Genomic DNA, 22,703 nt, shown 5'->3' with positions numbered 1-22,703 from the left:
AGAGATGGCATCAGTAGGTCTCTAGGCAACAGTCACAGTTGTAAGATCCTGTTCTTAAGTTATTAGGCCCTGATTACATGGTACAGTTTGCTAATTGAATCTCTAAAAGTCATTAGAAGTACCAAGAGGTTAAGTATGCCAAGGCTGGATGAGAGTGAGATTGAATGTGTGTGACGTACTATCTCCGAAGTCACACACCCTAGTTGAGAAATCTCCCACCAAGTGAGATTGGAAGACGCTGATCAGAGAATCCTGAAGCCTAACCAGGGAAATGCCGCCCTAGGTGATATTATACATTCTTTACCCATGAGATTTGACAAGCTGCCAGTCAGGACCTGAAAGAGAAGCCTTGACTGCACTCAAACTCTTGCTTCACTACTCTAAGGGGGAAGAAGCTTGGATGAAGGCATTTTCAATCTCCTTCTCAAAAAGAACCTTACTCCTGTGATTCTTAGCACATCCACTAAATTGGTATTTTACTCACCGATGTCTACTAAAATGTTCATTGCTACTAGAAAGATCTCACTCCCTATCAGTTACTGGCAGATTTTCTTTGCTAACCTCCCTACCACATAAATTCTTCCCTGCCATGGAACCTTACATCTTGGCAAACAGATCCTTGCATCCCTGTCCATATATCACATAAATGCTGAGACTCAATAGTGTATAGTTGCTTGGAAAATAGGAATTCCTTTCCTAGGAGTCGAGGAAACTAAGAGAATATCTTATGGTTCTCTTCTCCCCAAATAGTATGAAACACCTTGGCCAAAGCCTGCTTTTGAAGGGTGCATTACCACGTTGAAGGTGTGGATAATTCAAGGTTTCATCTCTGTTTATGCTACATGCTTCTCACTTACCCTGTCTTCCCGGGGAATCCAAAATTAGTGACTGTGAGAATAGCCTATTCAGAAGGAATGAAATATTCTAAGCCAACAGATTGCAGTTAGAAACCACTAAAGATTGCCCTGGATTGCTGCTAGCTTGTGAGCTGTAGTGGTAGGTGTTCTCCTTGGTTAATGAAACAGACCAATTAGCAGTCATGTCTCCTGTGTTGACTGAGGTGATGAATGGTCCATACTTCCTGCCCATCCAGAGTGGTTGTGGTTTTGCCATTTTTCTACAAAAGACTGCTTTGGTAGTACTTGGTTTCTTGCAGAGCCCAGATGAAGCCCATGTGGCATGATGTACTAGATTGAACTTGAACATGATAAATGCTGTTGGTATCTTAAGTTTTATATTTTCTGAGCATCATGTAACTAACACATAATGGTGGTAGGTTATTGCTAAGATCTTGTAAGAATCCTAACTGCACAGATCTAAGAAGCAAAAGTGAGCTGTTGTTACACATTACATTTCTCAGCACTCTCCCTGGGATTTGTCTATGGCCAGACATTTTTGCTGGGTGGTGGTTGACTTCACCAGGCTTCCCTGTGGGGGTTCATCTCCAGTCCTCTGAATGCCTCAGAGGGTGCCCACACCCCAACAAGTTGTTTGCATTCACGTGGTAGACATTACTTTACTCCAAATCCTCTTTACCTCTCTCCTGTTTTCTCATTTGTTCGTCACTCAGCCATGGGAGAGGGAAAGAAACTGGCACTGTTTACAGTGTATCGAAGGTGAGCTACATTCAGCCGGAAGAATAGGCAGTAGGACCATTTCTGTTACGAATCGCTTGGGTGGTCCAAAATGTGGCATTCCACTTCTGTGGGGTGTGATGTGCCCATCTGTCACTCAGAGGGCAGGACCAGAATTCTCCTGTCTAATGTGCTTCAGTCCTCGAGGTTGTTTTTCATGCATTGATTCATAGTAGACTTTCTACAGTCCTGACCCACAGATACACATTGATTATTGTGCATCCAAAATGCTTGAGACAGAAGACTGTAGGTTTCATTCTTTTCTTATTTTGACATATTTGCATTATATAATGAGATATCTTGGGGATAAGACCGAAGTCTAAACACAAAATTCATTTATATTTCATATATGGCATATACATATAGCCTGGCAGCTATTTTATATGACATTTTTAATAATTTTATATATGAAACAAAATTTATTCATACTATGGAATTTCCTAATTGTGTCACTGTGTTTTGAGAAACAGTTTAGATTTTGGAGTATTTCAGATTCTGGATTTTCAAATTAGGGACACTCAGCCTTTACTTTTATTTCTCAACTATAAATCAGAACACAAGGCTCAAAAAGAGAAAGAGACCTGTACAGGTTCAGAAGGCTGTCCCTTTTGATGCTAAGCAAGCTGAGCTTTGTCCCCTGCACTGAAAGTCAATCACAAGTCACCCACTGGTTTAAGGTCAAATCTAGAACACAGGTTATAGTTCCCAGTTGAGCACACCTGCATGTCATTACTGCCCTTCCTTTCCAAATCTCCTCCATCCTCTAATGACATACCTTTCCCTAAGGTGACTTTGTATAGTGATCATGTGACATTTATAGAAGAGCATAATGAAGGAAAGATTGCATTCTTTTATTCAGTCCCTAAGCCATGAAGAGGAACCCATGACCCCTTCCTAGATACCAGCGGGAAATATCTACAAAATGGGTATAGACGTCACTCCTTTCCAAATTCCAGTTCTCTGGTTTTATTTTTTCCGTTACTTTGTGACAGTTTCTGTGTTATCCGGCTTATTTTTAAGCCAAAATATTGATGAATTCCTGAAAATATTAACAAATCATAAATTTTGGTGGCTTTTGTATCTAGGTGAATTATGCTTGATGCTTCTGTTTGTCTTGTCAATATCCACTCCCTTTCAGTCCTTGGCCACTCCATACCTATGCCCCAGACATCCCCTCTATTTCTGCACCCTTAAAGCCTCAGGGAGAAATGTCTTTATGTCTATGTGGAACCCAACGTCAGAGTTTGTCAACACTTTCTAGAGCGCATCTACCTTAATGTGCCATATTCCAAAGAGCGTGAGACCCCTTGAAAAGACAGGAAGCACATAAGGTGAGGTTGAGGTTCCTGGAGGTGATAAGCACTTATAGATGTTGGCTCAGCTGAGTGACACTAACTCTCCCGATAGAAAATAAGCACACGAACCTTCCATGGTTTCTCTCCCTCCACCTTTCCCTAATTCATGCTGGATTCATGTCCTCAGCCACTGAATGTCCTATTTCACATGAGCTATTCTTCCCTAAAATAGATACAGTAGCAATATAGATGTCATTCTTTAGCCTATTGAGGACCAGATTTAGGAGATTAGTGGAGAGAGGGCTTTGAGAGCTCCCTGGGATCAGAGCTGATGAAAAGCACCATATAAATGTAAGTCATTACCATCATGGAGAGAGGAATTAGAGACCCCATTTAGCAAAGGCAGCACTTGCACACTCCATTTCCTCTTTCCTGCTTAGAAAATCCTTCATTCTCCATCCCCTGGCCCAGCCAAGGACTGCATTGTCTCCTCAGCCCCTTACAACACACTCAGAAGTTGCACAGACTCCTTCCCATTTTTCCACATTTTATTCTTTCTGCTTCCTCAGTTTCAGGAGGTAGTGGCTCTTTTGGCCTGTTTTCTAAATGCATACCATCTGCAAAATTACCATTCATAAAAATGCTTGTCTTGTACCAAAAATGGATAAATAGTGGAAAGGGATGTTCTCATAACTGGACTTATCAGTCCCGTTTGAGCCTCTCTGTCACCAGGCATCATTATCTCCCACTCATGCACAGGCTCCCAGAAGAGCAAACCTGTCCAAAGTTGACAACACATAGTCATAATGATTCTGTGCACCCTCAAAGCCAAATTCCCATAGGCAGAGGAGGAAGCTCTTGTGTGAGTGATGATCTTTCTGTTACTTGGAAGCAATCTTTACATACTTTGGCCTAAAATACTGCCACATACTGAGACACCACAACTGAAGCTGTTGTCCAGGTTTTTCTCAGATAATAGAAAAAAGCAACCGGTGTAGATTTATTTATGTTGCCTCTTAATTCAATGCCATTATTAGACAAGGAAACCATCCCAAGTCCCAGAATGTCAAGCACTTACCTCATGATGAATGGAGGCTGAGAATTAATCCTGAGTTTACCTCCCAGATATCAGAATCCTGCCGTGTAGGTAGCTGGACTCCCTGGAGCCTGGCCAGCTTCACTTCTCGTTTTGCCTTCTGTTTTGCCCTTTGCTAACTCCTCTTATCAGCCTTGTGGGGCATTCTGGGACACAGTATCTGCCGTCACTCATCAGCAAGAAAGGGATACCCATGCCAAAAGAAATAAGAAAACCTCCTCTAAGCAGCCATCCAGAAGAAGGAATTAACCACATGGATGAAATGTCATGAAAGCTTCACAGGAGAAGCATGGGAAGAATATAAAAACACAGTAAGAGGAAGAAGACTCATGGGAGGAAAAAGTTCAGACCGTAAGAGAAGACAGTCATAAATGGAAAGCAGATGAAGTATGATTTGTGTAACCTTAATCCAAGCTAAATCACATGTCCTCCTATAGGAAGAGAAGAAAGATTAATTAAGTAATAGTTGCCTTATAGCTCAAGTAGGCTTGCAGACCTGTTCGGGTCTGGTCTCCTACACTAACCAGCTGATGGGTGCATCTTTTCTTTTCTTTTTCTTTTAGTTTTTTTTTGTTGTTGTTGTTTTATTTCTCAGTTTCCCAAGTAGAACTGTGAGCAAAAGGTTTTTATCAAGCCTGAGGGTCTAGGATTCCAAAAGGCTTGAGTCTGTTACAATGGAATTTCAATATGAACACAAACTCAGAACAGGCAATTGAGAAGAAAGTGCCTAAACTATTGGCCAAAAACATATCATCTTTTCAGTGAAGTTTCATAACAGATTCCTGTGGTCCATGATTTAACCCATGAGACTCACTGCATGCGTGTGTGGCTCCAGCCATTTCACTTAGGTTTTTGGTCTCACCTTTTCAGAAAGTTGCCCCTCCTTCCTGATACCCATACACAAATTAGCTTGCTCCTGGTACCATCTGCTAAATTATCACAGCCATCCTCTTAGAGTTGCTGATCTAACTAATTATATGGGGACAAGTGAGTATTAGACTCAGAATTAAAAGAATTTTAACAATGTAGAATAAACACTTTGCTTTGCTGATGAGCATACTGATATTCAAAAGGTCAAGCAACTCATCCAATGAAATGTATCTAATTGCTTAAGAATACAGAGTGGGACACTCAACCCCAGACAGAGGAAAATGGAAAGAGAGAGATTGGGAAGAATAAAAGGGAAAACAGAAAGGTGAGTCATGGAGAGAGGTTTAGCTGTTTTCTTTTGCTGTGCAACTACAGAATGTAAGCATCTCATTGGAGATAATGTGGCCTCCAGGCTACCTCAGGGAACCCGTGTTTGAGACTGGAAACAACTTTAGAAATCCTTGCTTCCCTTTCCTATTTCAACAATGGACCATGCTTATTTTAGTGATCCTCCCAAGGTTTCTCCTAAGATTCCCTTTTGGAAGTCAAGAATTAATCAAATTAAATAATGCAATCCATAACTTTCTAGCATCTCTTTTGCAACATGGATACCAGGAATCAAGTAGCTTACCTTGGGAGCATGAAGTCCCTGGGCCATTTATCTTCCCACAGTTGGCAAACATCCTCCTGTTCTGTTAGAGTTTTGTTATTTATACCTCTGTAGAATTAGGGAATTATGCAGATCCAGGTGTGGGTACAAAGAAGTTATAATTTACACAGACATAAGATTGAAACAACATGGAGGCTTTCTTGGCTTGATAAATCAGCACAGCATCCCTGCTGGCCCTACAAAGAGATAAGGGAAGATCTTTGCAAGGAGACTCCAGAAAAAGATCTCTTCATCCTATAAATGAGCAAATAATTCTGAAAACTTGCTAGGACTGTGGCCTGTCTTTGAGCCACTTAGCACTTAGGCAGATTGACAAAGTCCTAGGGGAAACAAAAAAGACAAGAAAAAATTAAATATCTAGTGTAAAGAATGTACTGTAAGTCTTGGTGTAGTATTAGGAAGAATTCAAAAATTAGTAACTTAATATTTTGTTATCAAAGAGGTTATAATTCAGGAGGCTGCTCTAGAAGAGGAGCAGAAACCAACTCTTAACTCGCTATACTATTAACAGGAAAGGGCCATGAGAAAGGCATAGGTTGAAAAGCACAGGGCTGTCCAAATAAAGGTGAGCCAGTCTAATGTGGCAAGGAGAGGACATTCTTCTTTATAGTGGTTACTATTTAAGATGGGTCTTTGTTGTGTGACACTATTCCTAGGAAGATATGAACAAATGTCTCATCACCCCAAACAGGATACCAATGACAGATCAAAGTATGGATACCACCAAAGTCCAGCTTGGTGAACCAGTGATTTTTCTTGGGGTTACTTTACAGGGGATGGGGGTAGAGTTACTTTCAAGAACAGAAATGATTGAAAGCTACCTTACCAAAAGCCCACCCCAAGATGGGTGACATCTCGCCAAAGCTGGAAATCTGGAGCTCACTGTACAATACACAGGCAACCCAACAGGTTAGAAAATGCCCTTTCTAGGCAGGGCAGCTCTACTGGACTCTGCCTCTTCCAGGCAGCCCAGCTGGTCTGTCTCTTCCAGGCAGCTCTTCTGGTCTAGGAGCAGTCCTTACTGCTTATATAAGCTTGGTCAGTTTCAGGGACTTCCTGAAGCTTCTGAATTCCTTACTTCCTGAGTCTTAAGGCCTTTCCCTGCAGGATGAAATGTTTTACCTCCCTTTAGAGCATCCTGAGTCTTAAAGAGCTTCCATTCCAAGATGCAATGCTCTATCTTGGAGGAATTGCTACACCGTAGTCTTAAAGGTTAGAAGAGGCTTTGGGGAGGAGAGATGGTAAGAATGTGACAGGATTTGGGTAGGAAATGGAGCACTGAAATGGAGCCACATATTCAAAGATATGTAGGTAGAAATACTCAAGGAATATTTGAGAAATGGTGTTTGTTTAATTCTGTCTCATTGAGGTTAGATCTATAGTTCTGGAATCATAGGAAATAAAATAGCAAAAGGTTGTTTGATCATGTCTTTTCCATATTTGGAAGCTCTTGGTTAAGTAAGTAGGAAGTGGTAAACTGCTTTTTAATCAGATGAAAGTCATTATACTTTCTTGACCACCCTTCCTCCTCATCTGAGTAAATTTGTCCTATCCCCACACTATACCCACTGTACTAAATTTATACACCTACTTCTTGGGATGATATCGGCCATGCTGCCCTCACCCCCCACATTATAAACGTTGTAAAAACGTTATTTATCCAAACAAGTACTCAAGCAAAAACATTAATAAAGAGACATTATTGATTCATTTTTATCTCTTTAGCTAAAGTCATGGATGATTCTAATACTTGGTATACTATTTGGGTTCCAAGAAGAATCATGACATGAACCAAATTATAGAAAGCAAAAAATCTGCTTAATGTGTGAGACAGTGAACTATTAAGTCAGACATTGCCAATGCATTTCAGAGTTAGATATTTACCGAAGGAAAGAATCATGGGGGATGAAGAAGAACGTAGAGGAGAGGATAAGAAGGAACTGGGAAAGATGAAAGAAGTAATACAGACATGCTACAGGAAGACTGAAGGCTCTAAGAAATGATTAGTAGAGCCACAATCTTAGAGCCCAGGGGTATGGCAAGAAGAGGGTTTGTGTGAACATACTGATAGCCTAGAAGACATTAGAAAAGTTTATGATTGTCTATTGGGTGCTTATCTATTTATGGCTGTGTACCAAATCCAGGTACAGAAAAGTTAGCGAATAAGAAGGTGATGAGAACGCGAGTTCTGCAGTGCACAAAGGGAGGACTGTCCTGTGGGTCTAGTACTGTCTCAACTTCTAAGGAGACTTTGTCCCTGAGATCAGCCCTCGATGAGAATTGACACCACTACTCTCAGTAGGTCGTATGTAATTTTGGAAGCCTAGACACAAGGCCAGCATTATTTGTACTGACATTCCACTCCCCATGTAGGCTATAGAGCTACCAAGGGACGGGGCGCGGCGGACATTCTATGTCTGCTCACATTCCCTGCCTCATAGTTTTACTGACAGTCTTGGACCATGATAATGACCATTTGAAAACTTCTGAAACCTTGTCTTTGTGATGCCATGGGTATTGGCTGTGCAAAAACAACCTACGTTTTCACGGGTTCGGATAAATGCATCTGTCACTGAACATTTTCTATGCACAGTCTAATAGTTGACCTTCCGGAGCTCTTCACTGCTGTCTAAAGTATATTTACAATCTTAAAATCATTACAAAACTATGGTTTGATGGAGCATGCGTGTAGTCCTCCCAGCACTTGGGAGGCATGAAGAGCTGAAGTTCAAGGTTATCTTTGACTATAGAGTGAGTTTAAGGTCAGCCTGGGCTACATGACTTTGTCTCAAGAAGAAAAACAATTGCAAACTTTTTATTCATTCAACACATAGCATAGTGACTGGAGCAGTTAGAGAGACCAGATGAAAATAAGAGGCCAGGGTAAGACATGCTATGTTGACTTATTCAGAGTATATATAGACCAAGCAAAATCCATACTAGCTCAGTGACCAATAATGGAAGCCGTGGAGTAGCAGAATCAGAAATGATAATGTGTTCAGTGAAGACAACCCCCAGAATCTAGAAGTGGTCCGTAGTGGAGGAACCTTACAGCAGCAGCGGTAGGGTGGACAACACAGTTGAGGATATGGGTTGGATGCACCAGGCTAGATTGAAGTTTGCAGTTGAGAATGGATTTGAAAGTCCATTCAAATGAGACCATGTGATATCATGACTAGAATATGGAACTGCATCTTGGACGAATGGAGGATACTTTGAATTTAAAGTGTAATAAGCCTAAAGGGTGTTAAACTTGGTGCTAAGTGCTAGGTGAAATCATGGGGTACCAGTAAATGTGCCTATCCTCAAGCACTTCCTGTGCCATTAGGAGACCTGGGTGGATACAGACACATGTGGTTAGAATAATGAGTGTCTACATATCTAATGACTGAAAATAAAAAATGTATTCCTTAAGAAAATAAAAGCTACATGTTGTAAAAGCAAGTTGATATTGGTGTTTGAACTGTTATATAAGGATAAATTAGCTTAAAAGGAAGGAAACCTGGGTGATGTTGGATCAACAGAATGGGACAAGTCACAATAGGAGCCTCTGCTCTGGTTCGCTGTTGTTCCATGGAGAGCTGGAGATGCAGAAGTTGGGGCAAGAGTCAGTACAGAAATGGAGCTCACCCTGTTGATGGAGTATTTGGGAACACTGGAAGAAAAAGCTTTCCATATCTCATATCTGATTAGGATGTTGTGCTTTTCAAAACATGTCATTTTTATTTGATCTACAACCTCCATTGGGGCCTGCAGAAGGTTGTCACTTTCCCACATGATAGATTAAAAAAAAATCAAAACCCAAAGCTACCTAGCCAGTTTTGCATAGAAAAGTGCTGGATCCTAGGTTTCCTGAAATTTCCCAGCATCATTTACTGTTTTCCCATCATATTTCTTAAGTCTTTGACAAGGTCAATAGGGTGACTCAACTCCTGAGTTTTCCCCAAGGAAACCTAGCCATGAAACAAATTGTGGAAGCTAGAATAAAAGTTACTTGCTAATGGGTGAATCTTTTTGGCCAAAAATTGGTTTTGATATAAAGGAAGCTCTTTAGGGCCAAGGATAAACTAGCCCAATTTGTGGGACTAGTCCTTTGTGTGGAATTTTCATCCACTTGAGGACAGAGACCGAGGATGGAGCATGGATAGCCTGAAGGTCACAATGTGGACACAGGGGAGTTCTTACTCACTGCATTATACAATGTAGTATCTAATATTTAAATATTATTTTAAGAAAAGGTTTTGTACAGGTTGAAGAATATGTGCTAGTATCCTTACCATGGCTGTAGGCTAAAAATCAAAATTGAGGAGAATGTCATTAAGGAATCCTGGGGCCGGGGCTGCCTATCACAAGTTTAGGAATTTGTTAGAGAAGAAAAACTTTGTCCTTCTTTACATACCTACCAGGTATTTGAATGGATTTGTATTGCTTTATCATAGTTTATACTCCAAATAAGATGAACAAGCCAAAGTCATTTCTCTTCTTGGTTATGTTTCTTTATGCATCTTTATATTTACTGGACTTACTTTAATTATACATGAAAATATGAAGAGTCCAATATATGTAAGATGTCATCCTGGATAATATGGCGGCTGTAATTACATGAAGGACACCTGTTAGAGATCTGCTGTATCCTACAGGTCCCTGCCAGTCTGTCTTCTAATCATTAACCCTGTTGGTGCTGTCCTATTTTTCCCCCAAGGTCTTCACATTAAAAACAAACTTGGATTGAGGAAGATCTACTATTTTAGCTACAAAGATGTGTATGCTGAGAAGATTCTAGATTAAAAATCAAAACAGTGGGAAAAGTCACTGTGGAACTCAGGGGGTTAGGGCTACATCTCAAAACTGTTCATTTAGAAAATTCTTATCCTTTCTTTTCTTGTCTGAAAAAAATCCTATTAGTAAAGAAAGTTCGGAAAATTTAGGAAGTCTGTGTAGGAGAAAAATCAAATCACCTGCAGCCCCACTAGCCCAAAGCAAGTGCTGTTAAATGTGTGTCTCCAGCCCAAGATGAGGCTCCCTTTGCCCTCCTGTCCCCCTGTCTTTCTTCCCAGACTCACTCTCTTTCTGTTAGCACTTTGGTTGTCTGATCTTTTCCGTTTTCTCTTAAATGCCTTCCCCCTATTGGACCATGATAGCTATTCCTTCTGCATGCTGTCATCACCCAAGTAGGGACTACATTTTAAAAGTAAATACAGCAGCAATTAGACATGAAACCATCATATTTCCAAACTGTCCTGTGTAACTAAAGTTATCATAAGATATTTGATGCCATGACAGGAACCCAGAAGGTGATAAATAATTAGTCTGGACTGGAGACAGTTGCCAAAATGATTTCCTAAGTGTCTCTGAGTCTTTTTCTTCATATCAGAATCTAACAAGGTTTAGTTAGTTAAAAAATGCCCTCCCCACTTGACATGGGCCCTCACCCATCTCTCTGTCTCTGTCTCTCTGTCTCTGTCTCTCTGTCTCTGTCTCTCTCTGTCTTTCTCTCTCTACCCGGAAAGAATAAGTCAGATGTGGCTCCTGTTGTCACTCATACTGTGAGCACTGAAAGGGAAAACACTAGGTATCAATTTTAGGTTATGACACAAAAGACCACCTAGTATTTGTTTATTTTCCTTCCTAATATACCTGTGGCTATTTCTAAAGTGGAATTGTAAAACCTTAGTTCCCATTTGAAAAGTAAGCCATCCTGTTTTTCTTCCATTCCTCCTCACCCAGTAAGTTCACCTCTGCATGTGTTACGTGTTGGGCCTTTGTGGGGACATGAGGCTGAGAAGATGACCTCTCCAGGGAGTATCTTCAGTCTCCATGGATACCATGGGTATCAGAGAGGACTTACTCAAACAGCAGCCGCAGCTTTTTTCGTCAGCGCTTCTGTCATTTTCTAACTCCAGCTGATACTCCTTATCACAGAGAAAAAACATTCCATGTAGTCTTAGTGCAGAGAATCCTGTTTCTGAAAACCTCTCTCTGACACTGGCAAAAATTCTGAGCGTTGGATCCCTCAGGTGAGACCTCAGCATAGTGTGTCAGCCCCACTTGCACTGAGAAGCCACCAAGAAGCCTGAACCCCATCATTCTTATGGGCCGATCTCCACCTCCTGGCCACACTATGACCTCTTGATCTTGAACAGTGCTTCTGTGCTTCGTTTTTTAAATGCCTGTTGTTCTTTGGACAAGCACAGAGCCAAACTCTATTATAGCCACTTCCTTCTTACAGCTGTAACTAAAATATATGAATTATTGAAACAGAAAAAGAAAACAACTATAGTAGTTTTTCAGAGAACACCTCTGAAGGCAGCTGTAGTTAAATGAATAATTGATGCCAGGTGTAGAAATATCAATCCTTGTTGCATCAAGTCCAAATTCTGTAGCTTGAAAGACTCATTGTTGTCCTTCTACACAGGTCTCTCTTTGTTTCCTAATCATTTTCAGCTTATTCTCTTGCTGAAAGTCCTGTTCAAGCTCCTCGTGTCCTAGTAAGCCTTCATCTCAGTCTCCAGTCACCACACTGACTTCCTTCATATGCAATCTGCTTTCCAGTATCACCTTCTAGTTTCCTTCACTGTTCTGGCTCCTTCTGCTTCTCTGATAACCCTCAGTGCTTAAATATATCTGGTCTTGGGTTGTTTTCCTTTATGTCACATAGAGATGTAGTTGTGGGAGATCAGGATCATACCATTATGTCTATAGTTCACATGATCCATGATTATAATGTGCGGAGAAAAGATATCACTGACCAACTGACTGAGTTTATCCTTCAAACCATCATGTGTTCCTGGCATCTGTTTGACAATCAATAGCTTATGAACAAAGTTTGTAACTTGTAAAGCAACCTAGTAGAGCAAGAAAAGATCAAGAGTTCAAGTCATTCAGATGTTGATTTGGATGATAAACAACGCCCTTACTAGTTATCATGACCTGGGCTGGGAGGCAGAGGCAGGCAAATCTCTGTGAGATTGAGGTCAGCCTAATCTCCATAGTGAGTTCTAGGCCAACTGTGGCTGCAGGGAGACCCTGTCTCAAAAAAAAAAATCAAAAACAAAAAAAGGGACTATTAACATCTGTGTTGAACACTAAACAAAGGTAGAATACACACAGGTGGTTCTGGTACATTGCTTGCCACATAGTTGTTAATAATGTCCATTTCCTTTCATTTCCAATTTGGATAACATACTCAAACACAAAATACAACAGATTGCATAGAACTATATCTTCTCCTTTAAGAAGCAGACTTTTCTTCTCAGTTCTGCTCCTACCTGGGTGAAGTTAAATCAGCTCTGAATACACATAAAACATGAGAAGCATGAATCAACTGGACCATAACTGTGTAATGATGAAGATAAGGAAGCAGGATTATGCAGTCATGGTAGGTAAGCAACAAGAACACACATGTCCCCCACAGATAACTGAAAGTTCACTGTTGGCATTGTCCATAAGACTTAGAGATTGTCTTGAAAAGGGTGTCAATCTCAGTCTCTTGAGCAACCTTGGCTCTACTCCTTTCTCAATTAAAGCCCTTCAGAGGCTGGAATCAAGGTGTGGCCAAGGCATTGTTCCTTGCTAGAGGCTCTGGGGAGGGAGTCTGTCTTGGCATTTGGCCTGTCACAGTGAGAGTGTTTGACACTATTCAGTAGTGCCTGTTTGGTGGGCCAATTTACCTGCTAACTCGACCCATAAACATGCAGTCATAATAAAAGAAATAAGCTTTGTACTCATTTTTCAATAATGCTATAACAAACTACTAAAACCTTAACATCTTAAAGCGATAATACAGAGTTATTTCCATTTCTGCAGAGCAAATAACAAGTGAGCTCTGCTTAGTTCTCTGCTAAAACCCTTCACGGGCTGGAGCAAGGTGTGGCCAAGGCCCTCTTGCCAGAGGCTCTGGGGAGGGAATCACTTTCAGTAGAGAGTTTTTATTGGGTGCCGGTGGCAAGAGGAGACTGGAGTGGCATGGGCCTTGGCCGCTGTGCCTTACTCAGATTCCAGCACGCTTATGGTATTAGTAACTTGACTGTTTAGGTAGTTTCAGAGCATCCTACAGTTTTGTTATAAATCTGCATTTCTCCTGAGTAGGTGACAGTACTTTTTCCTTTCGTCCTCAGCCTGAATTGTTGGGTTTTAATGACTTGTTCTTTTAGGGCATGCTATTGGTCAAAGCAGCAACCAAACTTGTTTATAATCTAATAATAGTTTGAGCGCTAAGAGGACATGGCTCAGAACGCATATAAAATCAAAACGTTTCTCACTCCTGATTTCTTTTCACAGTACAGAATTGTTGGTCTGTTCCATGTGAAAAGTAAAATAACTCCTTTGCTTGGATTTCTTCCTGACATTTCTTTTCGTTGGGAGTCAGGGTGGGGGTTCACGCTGAATGTGTTCTGTAACTCATGGTACTTCTCTGTGGCATTTTCACAAAATACCAACTACCAGAGTTCTTGTAATCACAAAAACATGTGCCTTCCCCTCAGAGCCACAAAAATTCTTTCTCTCATTAAAAAAGTAGAAAGTTTAGAAATTAAGTTAGAAAGCTAAACTCACTATCTTCAAATTTTTGGTTTCAAGGAAGGGGGGAAGAACTGCAGTTTTCCTCATTTCCTTTCAATTAAATACTCCTGAATGGGGAAAATTGTGCAAAATATCTGAAGAGTTGAGGCTCTGACATGAGGGGAGGATTTATATTTCCTTGCTATTAAAAGAGAAGAAGAAAAACCCTCAGTTATGTCTAATCTTTAGGAACGCAGCACCGTGTCCAACCCACAAACTGTTGGCAGTATCATAACTCTACACAGAATGTTCTTTTAAGCTGTTTCCCTCTCCCAAAGTTTTCCTGTCAAGTTATAAATCTCAGCATTTAGAATGGCTTTTATTCAAATGGAGTACGGACTTTAGGTCGGGCTCCTTTGGCATCAGTGCTGCTGGCAGCTTGTTGGAGAGATGGTCCCAAGAAAAGCAGGCATACCTAGCTGGTTGGGCCAGGGCTTGATGTTCTGTGTGAAACTCCATCCATCCCTCCTCTACCAACTACCTACTTTGTGAAACTATAATTTAACGACTCTCTCCACAAAGGAAGTTTTACCCAACCCCACATGACATGATGGTTTTTTGGAAAAATGAAACTTCTTTGAAGATTGAACTCCAACACTGCTTGTACAGCCTCATCTTCTGTTTATGGCTGGCTTCTTAGTTCTGTCTAAACAGCTCTCCCTTCAGGAGTTGTTGCAGGAGGCACATGTGTGGCTTCAGGCATAGCTACACCTGGAGAAATCCCAGATAATGCCAATGCAGGTCAGATAGGCAAATGGAGGCCCTGAGTCCATGACTGCCTTGTTTCTAGGGACATCTGGTTATTCTGCATGCTTTGGGATACTGGTATATTTTTCAAAGATACATTCATGTCATCCTTTCCTTTGATCATCATAGCCTTGTAAGTTTAAAACTCATAATAATTCTCTAGAGCGCAGCTCCATAAGATTTACTCAGGGACTCAGTCCAAAATATTATGGGCAACTGGAAGAAAGTGGGTTTTAAAAGTAACTGATAAAAACGGTCAAATCAAAAGGCCTTAGCGATCGCATCTCATCTTGTGATAGAAGATGGGAACAATAACAATTACCCCCTTGTAGGGTATGTTTACTTGCAAGGTTGTAGTGTAATATCTGACTCCTAGAAACATGCAAGAAAATGTTAGCACTTATATGTATTACTAAACATGTACTAAGAGAACGCACAAAGATTTATGTGACTCAAGTTGCTGCCCTCCAGGGCTTAAATGAGGGAGACATACATGGGAAATGAAAGCAACCCTGAGATGCCTTTGGTGCTGAATATTAACTTATTAAGCCAACTTGTTACAAAAGAGCCCTAGCCAACTCAAGGAGTAGAGAAATGGGTGGTGGGGTGGCCATAGACTGAGAACTATTGGAGACTGACTGATTGCTCCTGGGAGAGGGAGAGTATGCCTTACTTACCATCTCTAGATGGGCTGACTAGATGCCAGCAGATGAATTTACACTGAAGGACATCTGGGTACAAATGCTTGACTGGATAGGACTTAACATGTATGGTGGAATACTTGAGGTCTGGTGCAAATTGGGGAGGCATGGATGGGGGAGAGGGTCTAAATTTGATTAAGAACTGTTATATGAAATAATAAATGCTCAATAAAAATTTTAAAAAGAAAAAAAAAGTTTCTTAAAGCTTCCTTTGCCCACTTCCTCCTTAGTGGTATACTGACACTGACCCAGAGGCATGTACAAGGAGCGCTGCTTAAAAAACTGACTCTGACCATAGAACAAATACTCAGAACAAACTTCTCAGAGGAAAGATGTAGGAGGCAGGGAAAATGACCACCTAAGAGATAAGTGTAATGATCCAGGTAAGAGATTCTGAGTTTTAAAAGCAAGCAAAGTTACTGAGTAGGGTAGAATGTATGAGGGAAAAGTGAGAAGCTGAACATAGCCAAAGAAGATTCCAGAATTGCAGAGAAGGAAGGGAGCAAGGAGCCTAGCATCATTTACCCTTGGAAAGTATTTTGTTGCTATACATAAAGCATTTGAGGATTTACATTAAGGACCAGAGACTGACTGCTTCAGATATGGGAGACCTCCTAGGTGACTGATGTGGCCTAGGGGGCAGGCACATCACAGGTGAGGGTGCTAGCTAAAAAAGATGCACAAAGGCCTGATAAAACAAAAGTTAAACAATCTGGATGGATGGATGGATGGATGGATGGATGGATGGATGGATGGATGGCAGATGGATGGATGGGGGATGGATGGATGGATGGCTGATGGATGGATGGATGGATGGATGGATGGCTGATGGATGGATGGCGGATGGATGGATGGATGGATGGATAGAAGGATGGATGGGGGATGGATGGATGGATGGATGGCTGATGGATGGATGGATGGATGGAAGGATGGATGGCTATATGGATGACTATATGGATGGATGGATACCTGTGATAGGCTGGCAGGCACCTGATTTTTTTTCCTATAGGAAAAAGTATATATTATTTTTTAATTTGCATTTTCTTTTTTAAAAATAAATAATTTATTGAGAATTTCATACATGCATATAAGGTGTTTTGAGCAAATCCATGCCCACCCCCTCCCCTCCAACTCCTCCCATATCTCCCCATCACTTTTTTCTGATAACTTCATGTACTCTTTCTTCTTCTTTGATTGATTGATTTATTTTTATGGGGCTTTTGGCTACTCTAACATTCCCCCCCTTTGAAGAGGTAACCCTAAAATCTTTTAAGTATTAGATACAAGCTCCCAAATATTTTCGACATTTTTGGCCTTTGGAACACAGTATGTAGCTAAGAGGCCCAAGGACATTTTGACTTTTAGCCAAGAAACTGGCTGCTTTTCTTTGGGGTCTTTTTACCCTAACTGCCTAGCCAATTCCTACCTCCTATTCCTATCACACCATCCTCTGAAGAGGTTACCCAAATAGGCACCTGATTTTTTTTTTAAAAGATAAAATACAAATGGTCAAACTCTTTTAAGAACAAGATGAGAAAATGAGTCAAGAGCAGGAACAGTTTCACCTAACAGAGCCATTGAATAAACTTCAGTTCCATGCACATGGGGAAAAAAATGATAGAGAAACCTGAGGCCAATAGTACACTATTTTACTAAACTGGCCTGTGAGTGACTCTTTAGAAATCAGGTTATTCTGGTTTTGGCCTGTGTGTGACTATATACACAAAGTCACTTTTTGAAATGCAATTTGACCAATATCTATATTAACTTCTCTGTGTGATCCTGTTATCAATGCCACAAGGTGTATAAGGGATTTTTAAAAATTGATTGGAAATCATCAAATGCAAAGAGATAAGCTCTTTTCCATTCAGGTGTTTGCACTTCTCTGACCTTAAGAGTCTACTTATCCTTTAAAAAAAAAAAAGAACAAGAAAAGAAGTGCATCAATAAGACCTGGGGAATGTGATCAAGTGAACACCTTCCAGCTTAGGTTGTACTGAATGCTGACTGAGATCAAGCAATAGTGGCCAAGCTTACACTTGAAAGCTGGTCCTTAAACATGGGATTCTTTCCTCTGCCCTGAGGAATATTTCCCCAAAACACATCCTGTCCTCTTTGGTATGCAGGTGTATTCAGTAGAAGTGAGCTAGGCTCTGGGGGAGAAATGTTTCTATGTGCGTGTACTCAAGTACACAAACAGCAGAACTCTCCAGGGTATCTGGACCCTACCCACAGAACTCAGGGTGTGTGCTGGAGCACAAAACAGGTGCAGAGAACCAGCATAGGAGCCACTGTGAGTCTGGAGGCCCCTTGTTTGCAGTCAGTATTAACCCAGGCCTGCTGCAAAGGCCAAAGCTTGGCTCGCATTTGAGAACTGAGGCTCTGACATTCAGGAAGCTCCAAAGCAAATGAACCTGGGTGAGTCAATAATTAAACCACGGAGAAAAAAGCCAATACTGGAAGAAAAAAAAAAAACAGTTGTGATCGGGTGTCAACTCAGGAACAGCAGGCCGTGGGGGAACTATCCAGGCTGTATCTGTCCAGTGCACCTGTTCTCAGTATAGAATCTATTCAGAAGCCTGAGAGTGAGCCACTAGGGCTCAGGGCCCTACAGCAATGATCCAGGTAGAGGTTCAGGGATGAGATATTTCAGGAAAAGTTGAGAAGTAATTGGTTATAGATATGGCTAGCAGGTATTAGGAATATCTAGATTTGAATCCAGTTCAATCACTCCCTAGCTAGATGAACTGGGCAAGTCTTTCCTTCTCAATGCATCAGCTCTTTCCACTGTAGTGTGCGAGCAATGACTGCATCATAATCCTAGATGTGTTATGAGGAATAGAGTAGCTTCACAGAGCAGCACACAGCATCTAGAAATAAGTGCTCAAAAGGTATTTATGTATTGATTCTTGTTCATCTAAGATTCATAGTCCCTGGGAAGGGCCTTTAGAATCAGGTGTTAGTACACTTGAGTCCCAATTCTATAACCTACTAGCTCTTAATTTCCATAAGCCTCAGTTTCCATATCTGTAAAGTGAGGGAAACAGAATCCACCGGGATATTTACTGTGAAGATTAGCACATAAAGAACGAATGAGAGCCGGATGTGGTAGCACACGCCTTCAGTCCCAGCCCTTGGGAGGCAGAGGCAGGTGGATATCTGTGAGATCAAGGCCAGCCTGCTCCACATAGTGACTTCCAGCTCTGTGAGTCCCTACACAGGGCTGCTCTTACTATCTCAGAGGCTTCTCCCTTCTCAAGCCCTTCTAGGTTTCCTTAACCTTTAATATGATGTCAACCCCCCATCCCCACCCCCACCCCCGGGCATACAAAGACTTCCTGAAATCATCAGATGATAGTGTTCTACAATAGTCTCCTCAGTATGTATGGGAAGGAAAGATGTTCAGTTATATTTTCTTTCTGATCCCAGGTAGAACCCACAGAAGTGTTTCAAGGTATGTTCTAGTCTGTTTAAGTAGCTATGGAGAAAAAAAATCAGGAAGTGTGTGTGAACAACCAGTATATCCCTGAAAACAACAACAGAAACACTGGCTGCATCTGGCAAGTGTTCCAAAACATCCTGAGGAACAAGGGTCCAAGAGTGAGGAAGGAGGGCCCAGGAGCAGGAAGTGATTTTTGATGGATGAATTGGATTGTGACCATAATGCTGCCTTCAAGGCACCAGCCTTTGAATTACCCTGATATGCTGATTTCATTCTGAACCTCCATGTTTCCCAAACATTGACTTTTTAACCATAATTGTGTTCTGATTTATTAGTTGATCCCTGTGCTTTTATGTTTCCCCTCTAGAAGTTAAAAACTGTGCTTCCCAGAGTGATCCTGTCACCTGGGATAGATCTGAGAGCCACTCGTTCACCAAGGCCCATGTGCTTAGAAACACAGGTGCATCTGACCCAGCTGAAAGCTGTATGCCCCTCCTCCCCAGGAGCCTCTCACGATCCCCTCCAACCTTTTTGTATTTCCCATGTTACCTATCCAGTATGACTAAGCATTGCTTGCTACGGAAATAAAAAGAATTAGTGAACTGCCAAAATTTCCCCCAGCTTCCAGAACAGTCTTCACCTATGGAAAAGTTCACAATGGACTTTCCAGTTCCTCGGCCATCTGCTCTCCCTACTTTTAAGTCTGAGATTAACTACACAGGATCATAAAGCCTTCTACACTTCTAAAAGAGATCCATCCTCCCACAATGGTCAAGATTGTACTCAGGTCATGAGCCAGCATTAATTTGGAAAGGGCAAGAAGAAAGCAGAGCTGCTCTGTGGCTCCTCAGCTTGCAAAGGAAACTGTCACAACTGATGATAGAAAACACTGAGACAAGCTCATATTTTAAGAATGTCAATGCAGACTTCATCCTCAGAAGCTCCCATTTCCAAAAGGGATTCCACTACATTTACTGCATGCTGCTTTCTTTTCTAATTCCATAGCACAGTGGCAAGGAGAGAAAGCTCGAAGCCAGGCTTGGGGATAGGGTGGCCACTTGTGCAGAGGAAACCATGATACTTTATAACAGAGCTTTTAATGATGATAATCATGATTCCCAAATAAAGAGAGGAACCCAGTGAGCACCCTGATAATAGCACTACCCACTGCTCAGACTCCTCATCTCGTCTTCCCCTCCTTTAGAAGCCATGATGCTCCCAGCCCCCGACCCTCAAAGGAGCATAGATAGCTGTTTTGATTAGCCTCATTTAATAAATTGAGCGGATTAGGATACAAAATTTTAAAGAAGGGCTATTACTGATTGTCAAAATAGAATGTTGTCATTCTTCAAGTGAGCAATGCCAAGTTCAGTGAGTATTTAAAGATAAGACTATATACATTTACCAAGCCCTGTTCAGGTTCCTCCACTGCTAGACTGATGCGTTTGTCCTCTGACCAAATGAGTACTGTCAACTGACAAGTTTATAAAATTCCAGAGGGTGATGCCATTTTAATGGTTCACAAAATATCTTCAATCACCAAAGATTTTTTTTAAAGATTGTATAGCTGCAATTATCCTAACTTTAAGAAAAGGGTATTAAGTCTAAAGAAGTGAATTAATTGATCATGAATCAAATAAGAGGCTGAACCAGAATATAAGCCCAAATCTCCCTGATCAGAGTTGGTCCTCCACTAAGCTTAATTTACACAACACATTCATTCCACATGATAGTTAGAGAGATCCTGAGGCCCCATGGGAACTTGTCCTCTCACTGTAGTGTACCACTCTGGATGTTGAGCACAGCACAGGGCTGGGCTTCAGCAGGTGGATGCTGTCACAACTCCGTGAAAGCACTTCCATGGCCATCTGGCCCTTTTAGACTCAAATCCCTGGATCTATACTTATTTCCCACGGTAAAGTGAAAGGCCCAGTATATTCAATGATTCTATTCTTAAAACCTATATTCCTGGAAACTTTTTAACTTTACCCCTAAATCTTTCATATTTGTCTAGCCTTTTGTGCTAGGATAAATTCAAAAAAGAAGCTTTACTTTAATAAAATCCAGTGTCCTGATAGCTACTGCTATTACCTATTTTGACTCTGTTTAAGGCTTAGTCCCTAGTCTTGCAACAGAATAAGTCAGTGAAAATTTTTCAAAAGTTGTAATTTCTGTAATTTCAAATATAGCTTAATAAAGTTGGTTCCATAGAGCTGATTCTAAAGCCATAAGATACTACAGATAGTAAGGTAATTTGGGGAGCATGTGTATTGAATGAACCTGAAATGTTGAGCAATCTATTGAGCTGATAGTTTTATTGTAAGAATTTGGTGTTCCAAATTTTTATTGTAAGAAAAGGTGTTCCAGTTAAGTGCAAGCCTGTGGTCCATACTGACACAAACATCAGAATCAGCTGTCATATAGAGAGACTCTGTGAGAACCTAAATATGGTTACACGCAAAAATGTAATAGTCCTTTATTTTTTCAAACACCATCTGCTGCACATATGTGGTCACCCCTCAATATCATGGGGGATTATTCCAAGACCACTTGTGGTGGTTTCAATGAAAATGTTCTCACGGGCTCCAAGTATTTGGATTTTTGTTCCCAGTTGGTCATGCTGTTTTGGGAGGTTTTAAGAGGTGTGGCCTTGCTGGAGGAAACACATCACTGAGGGTGGGTTTCGAGAGTTCTTAAGCCTTGCTGGATTTCTGGTGGCTCTCTGCTTCCTGTGACTGCTTGAAGATGCGGGTTTTCTGTTCCTGCTCCAACCACTTCACCATGCCTCCCCACCATGATGGACTCCAATCCCTCTGGAACCTAGAACTATAAGCTTAAATAAACTCTTCTTCCCAAAAGTTCCCTTGGTCATGGTGTCTTATCACAGGAACAGAAAAGTAACTAATGTACTACCCACAGTGAATCATTTGCATATAAGATATGTTCATCATCTCCTAAATCTGAAATCATCTCTAGATTACTTAGACTACCCAATATAACATGAATTTTACATAAATAGTTGTTATATTGTATTATTATACTGGATCTGGCAAATAATGCCCAAAATGTTTGCACATGTTCAATGCAGGGCCTTATTTGGAGGGAGGGGGGGAGAAGTATTGAGGATTGAACCCAGGGCCTTGTGAATGCCAGGCAAGTGCTCTACCACTGAGCTACATCCCCAATCGTAAAAAACAACAACAACAAAAAACTTGTTTATTTTTGAGATATGGTCTCACCGAATCACCTAGGCTGGCTTTGAACTCATTCTGTAGCTCAAGGAGGCTTGAATTTGTGATCTACTTGGCTTGGCCTGCTGAGTAGCTGAGGTTAAAGGCCCCTGCCAACAGTTCCAGCTTTTTGTTTTGTTTTGTTTTTTTTTTTTTTGGTCTTTTTTTAGTATAGAAATTGGCTGAATCCACAGATGTGGAACCCAAAGACATGAGTGGTAAAATTGACTAGACAGTGGAGATACATGACCCTCTGGGTTCTCCGTTCATGTTCCTCAGTTAAGAGCCTTGTAAGTACCCTAACTCCTTCCTAATCACCAGCCTCATGTTTCTGAAAACCTCCTTCTCTGTCACTTTGGAGATAAGGAAACTTTAGAGTTGAGCCAGTGCCCCTTGGAGTCCTGGTAACAGCAATTCCCACGAAGGGTGTTGCTTTCTTTCTGTTCTTCTTTGAGCACT

The 22,703-nt window shown here is 41.1% G+C and overlaps 1 protein-coding gene across 2 annotated transcripts in view; it reads left to right on the top strand.

Moving 5' to 3' along the window:
* The window catches only part of Setbp1 (SET binding protein 1), a 400,094-nt gene that overhangs the window by 276,950 nt on the left and 100,441 nt on the right, over positions 1-22,703 (top strand). The gene's annotated exons all lie outside the window — the stretch shown is intronic.

This window comes from Nannospalax galili, unplaced genomic scaffold (assembly GCF_000622305.1).
Source record: "Nannospalax galili isolate Female #2095 unplaced genomic scaffold, S.galili_v1.0 scaffold169, whole genome shotgun sequence".
Taxonomy (NCBI): Eukaryota; Metazoa; Chordata; class Mammalia; order Rodentia; family Spalacidae; genus Nannospalax; species Nannospalax galili.
This window is presented reverse-complemented; position numbering and strand designations above follow the sequence as displayed.